The 6133-nt window shown below is 40.0% G+C and overlaps 1 protein-coding gene across 1 annotated transcript in view; it reads right to left on the minus strand.

The window, feature by feature from the left end:
- The window catches only part of PLS1 (plastin 1), a 71182-nt gene that overhangs the window by 46584 nt on the left and 18465 nt on the right, over positions 1-6133 (minus strand). The window contains exon 2 of the mRNA XM_019532976.1: positions 195-400. The gene's annotated coding sequence lies outside the window, so the exon portion shown is untranslated. The remainder of the gene's footprint in view (positions 1-194; positions 401-6133) is intronic.

Raw genomic sequence — 6133 nt, forward strand, 5'->3', positions numbered from 1 at the left:
CCTGCAAACTCCAATTCGAAGGGTGGGCAGGACAGCTTTGGCCCAAACTGTTTGCTCCAGATGAGCAGGGAGCTGTGCTTTAGTGCCCCCCGGCTTCTGGCCTGTGCCACTGCAGGTCTGTGGCTGCATTCTGGAATCAAAAGTGAAAGTCTGTTCACTTGCTTATCAGTTCAATCTACACAGCTTAGACTAACCTGTAAAGATTTAACTGATTCAGCCTTGGGCTTTTTGACTGTCTGTACTTAGCTTCAGTGATATTTCCTCAAGCTGATCCACATCTAACAAGAATGACACAGAAAGTGCTTCTTGATGTTTCTCTGTGTGTGTTGGAGTGTCCCTTGTTGAGTGACAGCTGAGAATACAGTGAGGAGTCCAAATAGTATCTACTTTTTCCATCCAGCTGTCAGAAAAAAATAGGGTTGTTAGTTGGCAAAGAGACCCAAGAGTTCCCCCCCCTCCCCACCACCATCCCTGCAGGCAATTGGCAATTTCTTTTTTCATCTCTGCCCTAGTCTGTGTTTCAAATTCATCTGCTTCCTTTTCAAGCAGCAGCTGCTTTTGTAACTATAATGGGCATCATCACAATGTGCTGCCTGCAGAAACCATTTTCTTTTGTTACTGTTCTTTTTGTGTGCTGTTGGAGATGCACCTCTCCTGGTCCAGGTGCAAACGCCCAGTCTCTCTTATTCTAGCTCTTAATCTTTTTTAAAACTGTAGTTTCAAATCAGATCCAGACTAACCAGCTTCTCTAACTCCATGTTGTACAGAAATATTATAGCTTCTAAATCTAATACTAGATATCTATAACAAAAGGACTAAAAAATAAAGGAAATTATCTACTTGTATTCTGAAGCTTTGAGACAGAAAGTGTAGCAAGATTTAATACAAAAAAAAAAAGTCACCATAGTTTAACTTTGGCATCCTTTATCTAGAATTCTTTAAATGAATGTCCTGAGCAGAGGTCAGCTTCATGAAACCCCTCCTATTGAAACAGTAGAAACAGCTGACTTACACTAAGGTATTATTTAAGTAACCATTTTCTACCGTCTTTAAGACAGTCCTTTCTCCAAGTCTGAAATATTCCTTTATGATCAGATGTCAGAGCTAATGCTAAATCATTCTTACTACTTATTTTTAGTATAGAAACAAAATGTTACCTGCAGACATTTCACAGCAATGTAAGACAACAATGCTCCTGTCCCAAGGAGTTTATAGCTAAAGGTCACTTAATTAGAACTATTCCTGGATAGACATTCAATAGTCACCAATTATTTAAAGTCAATTAAATCTATCCTTTTATAAACCAGAAGAATGAACAGAAGATTTACTGGAGGTTCATACCAACTAGATTCTATAAATGGTGGAGTTCAGCCTTTTTTCACTACTGTGAGCCCACCCTGTTAGCTCTTGTTCATAAATACAGTTGATCAGTGAATTTACTAACTCTGCTCCTAAATGCTACTTTCCATTAATATAAAACATGAAGTATGAAATTTCATGTGCAATTTAAATACACAGAGGAATCTGACATGTCATTTGAATTCTATGCAAAGCACATTAAAAAGAAACTTATACCCTTTATAACTTATATCCTAATGAGATTTCAGCATTCAGACCTAGTAAGAAAACCACGTTTGCAGCCCCAAAAGTAGCAAAAATTCAATCATCAAGATACTTGGGTGCAATTCAAAGAAAGAGGGAAATGTCATGTCTGTGTGTGTGCATGCATACACACGTGAAATATAAACACCACTATATCAAACAATGGCATCTCAGCACATAGAAGACTATGTTAAAAATGTCATAAATTCATTTTAAAAACAGTTGAAGAGGTCAGTGAAAACTATTTAGATATATGAATAGTTTAATGCATAAGAAACTGCTAACATCAGGGGTTGGCCTTTTTTCCCCCCCCTTTTTTAATTAAAAGGTATAATTTATCCAGAATTATTTGCACAATTGCAAAGGACTGACAGGCTCCATATTCTGCCCCATAATACAAGAATGAGAAAATACCCACTGTAATTGAAAAGGCATGTTATAAAGAGAAATAAGATTCTCAGAGGTACACCAATAGAGATTTTTGGGTCGATACCAATGGCCGATTTTTAATGAGCCATATTGGCTGATACCAATCCAATTGGCGATATGTGGCCCAGCAGCTTGGAAAGCACCGTCAGGCTGGTAAGTTTGTTGTGGAGGAAGGGGCAAGGGGGGAGGGAAGGGTCACAGGGGACAGATCAGAGCCCCCCTGGTGAGGGAGGGAGTGGGGCTGGGGCAGGGGCAGGCACTGAACAGCCAGAGTGGGGCACAGGACAGAGCCGCAAGTGGCTTGTCTGAGGTGTGTGGAGAGGAGGGGCAGGCATCTCCTGCTGCTGCACACACCCCAGGAGGGCATGGGGGGCATGTACCCCTGTATCTGTGTGCAGGGTGAAAGCAGGCTTCTGCTGTGGGCTGGAGGTGGTGCTGGGCTCATCCTGGTGGTGGGGGCTGGCCCAGGCTGTGCTTGGGGCAGGGAAGGGGGCTATGGCAAATTTTAGGTCAACTGTGTAGCCTACCCTATAGCCCCTCTCCCAGCACTGCTGCTGCTGCCCACCCCAACTGTGCAACATCTACCCCTGCCCCAGCCCCACTCCCCCCCCCACCATGGGAGCCTTAGTCTGCTCCCCACTATGCTCCTATATTCCCCTCCACCCTTTCCCCCAACAACAGACTTACCAGCTGGATGCTGCTGGGCTGTGCTCCTGGCCACCTGTGGGCTGTGTTGTGGCTGTGCGCATGCGGGGGTATTTAATCAGCAACATTATCAGCCACATCAGCCAAAAAAGCTGACTGCTGATCATTTCAATTTTCCTTTTATCACTACTGAGACAATACAGGACCAATGTATCGGTGCACCTCTAAAGATCCTATTATATAATCAGTCTGTGGACTTAAGTGCCATACATGGTCAGAGAGAAACATACATTATCTGGATTTATAAGAATGCTGTTATGACCATAAGTAACATTTATAACTACTCCAGAGGATATGAATCAATCTTGTGCTTTAAGATATAAACTGACCTTCTGCAGAATCTTCCTCACTTCTCCAGGCATGGCATTACCCAGTTACCTATAGTTAATGTATTTCTCCTTTCTCCAAAACTTTATGGAAGAATACCAACTAATTCAACACATGACACCTTCCAGGTTTTTTCTTGTATTTTTTGCTAATAAAACATTATTTTTGTTACAAGAAATACCAAGAAATTCACTTTCAAGAGTTAAGCATTCATTCATTCCCAGTAACCCTGAGAATGTAATGAGAGCAACATTTTCCATTGCACGTTTACAAAAAAGTATGGGTGGATCAAGAGTTAGTATAATCAAACAATAACATGTCTAACAATGGGCTTGATTTTGAGCCCACTTTCAGTAGTATAAATCAGGAATAGCTCCACTTTAATGAAATCACTCTGAGGTAAAACTGTTAATCAGAATCAGGTCCATTTGTATAAAAGGTAAACACTCACTATCTAAAAAGCTACCTTTTCACTTAAACAAAAAGCCTCTGGTTTCCTTTGACTGCTGAGTATACAGAACAGCTCTTTTAAATTCATCAGTAGTATCAGTTTCACACAGTTTCCTTAGCATACATCATTCAAGAGGATCTCAGCATAGGTATGCTTTGTACTGTTGAATTCAGTGTAAGAATACACTGTATTAGACAGACTAACTATTGCAGTAGGACCAATACTAAGAGATCTAAAATAACAACTGCTATATGCTGAGCTTTAACCTATATTGACTAACGCTCTCACCCATAAGATTCTCTTTTAACTGTTTATAGCTTAGCCACATTTTGAGCTGATTTTGTCCATTCTTAAATGTTTCCCCCAGAAAAGTTTATTTCTTTTTTATCATTATTATTATTTTTACATTTCAGAAAAAAATGCTTAGCTACCTTCCAGAAAAAATACATTGCTTTTCCAAAGTTAGAACATCCTTACAAATGTTCCATTTAATTTTTCCACCAGCTTTATAGTTTGGAGCAGGGACCAGAAGTTTAGCTGCAGAGTGACCTTGGAGTCAGAGGACTTTTCTATCCCCATGAAAGTCCATCTACATTTAAATCAAGTTATAAACTCCAGAAAATCATTATTTGCAGGTGCTCAGTAAAGGCCTGTTAAGAGCCTGGCAGGTATACATACCTTTATATGGCACAAGGTAATACTATACATGGATAATTAGATTAGGAACTGCATTACACTTTGTAGACCTGCTCCAAAGTCTACGCTGGTACTCAGCACATTCCCGGCTAGGATATTAGGTTCTCTACCAGACTCTCATGACATTTTCTCCTCCTGGCAGCTATCAGCTATTATGGTGCTGGTCAGTGAAACAAAGAACAAAAGTTGGTAGCAGAGCAGTGATGTAAATGCAAATCTCCAAAACCATAAGCTTGAGCCCGAAACTCTATGCTGTACTTCCTTGCCTCATGACTAAATCAGGGCCATTTGTATAAAAGGCCTGTATTATAAGAACTATTTCATTTGGGTAGGCTTTAGCTGGTGGGGTTAAGTTTTGGTGTATAAACTGGGGCAATTGTTTTATTGTTTACTATCTCATTTTAATATCTGATTTTTTTGAATGACATCTTGTTTAATTGTAAGCTGCCCAAGCCTTTTTTGGAGGAGAGCAGCATATAACTCAAATCAAATAAATAATCCTAAATCACAGCAATCCCTGAAATGTTACTGTGCACACTACCCCTAGCAGATCCATGCTGTTCAGAAATGGGGGTACTGTCTATGACAATGAGAGAACAGTAATAGGATATAATGCCTTGAGACGATATTCATCTTAAAAAAAGGAATCCGTAGAAGACACCAGGTATATTGCTGCTATACAAAGAAGCAACTCAGTGACTTCCTTTCTGAAGTCCATGCACCTAACTGGTGCATCATACACATATTAGAATTGTTTGAAGAGCACAGGTAACATGAATAACATTTGCTCCTTTCAGGACAGCAAGGTAATGAAATCTGTGCTATGTGGAAGGCATGACAGCACATCCTGGCCTCCCTGGGTGCCTGTAGATGTGTGGAGAGCCAGCTCTGATGTGCTGTAATTACAATGCAATAATCGAGTCTGCTGGAGCATGATAATTAGCACACTACAGCCAGCTTCTGTGTTTTGTGTATCAGCATCCCCACACTTCAAAATGGCATTGGGGGGGGGTGTTTTAACTAAAGCTCATTCAACAACCTTTAGTTAAAGTGGCCCCACTACCATTTTGAAGCATTGGGCACTGACGTGTGAAATGCTGCAGGCTTTAATTAGAGCAGCTCTCGGATCATGTGTAAAAATGCCCTGTCTGCTAGGAAATGTAGTTGTTGGATACAAATTATAAATACCAATGGTGTAACTAGGGTGGGAAGACGGAGGCAATGGCCTCAGGTGCCGACTTCAGGGAAGGTTGGGGAGATGGGGAAAAAAAAAAGGTGGCTGCCAGCACACATGTTCATGACCACAAATTGGACATTGCTGCTTATACTTTGTCTTGGGCACCCAGCCGTGTCCCATTACTGGTGATAAACACCATGCTGCAACATGAGTGGCAGATATATTTTTTGCTTATAACACTGATACTTTTATTAGCATTGTATACAAAATGATATATGGATCCTTTGGCATAATTCAGCATGATTTTTCAATTTTCACAACTTATTACAAGTTTGCAAAAAATGAAAATAATCTAGAACATCTTCAGGATAGACAATTCTGAAAGTTAAACAATGGCACATCACATTTTACTTAATTAAACTTTCATACAAAAAAAGTGCTTGATTGTCTTACTTTTGTATTTCTATTCATTTGAAATTTCTTTCATAAAGGAGCAACCCCCCACCCCACAAAAACAGCACTTTAACCTCACAAAAAACTAAAACGGTTATTGCTCTAAATAGTGTCACATCCTGCCACTGATTTGTCATTTTGATGTAAATCACTGGCAGAATTCAGTTCCTGGGTTTAAATAGATCTTTAAAAAGTAATTTCAAATGATCAAAACCAGGAATCATTTCCTGGCCTTTTTTACACCCTAGAGAATCACAATATTACAGCTGCTTGCAGACATTAAAAACAAACCA

The sequence above is a fragment of the Crocodylus porosus genome, unplaced genomic scaffold (genome assembly GCF_001723895.1).
Source record: "Crocodylus porosus isolate Cpor-Errol unplaced genomic scaffold, CroPor_comp1, whole genome shotgun sequence".
NCBI lineage: Eukaryota > Metazoa > Chordata > Crocodylia > Crocodylidae > Crocodylus > Crocodylus porosus.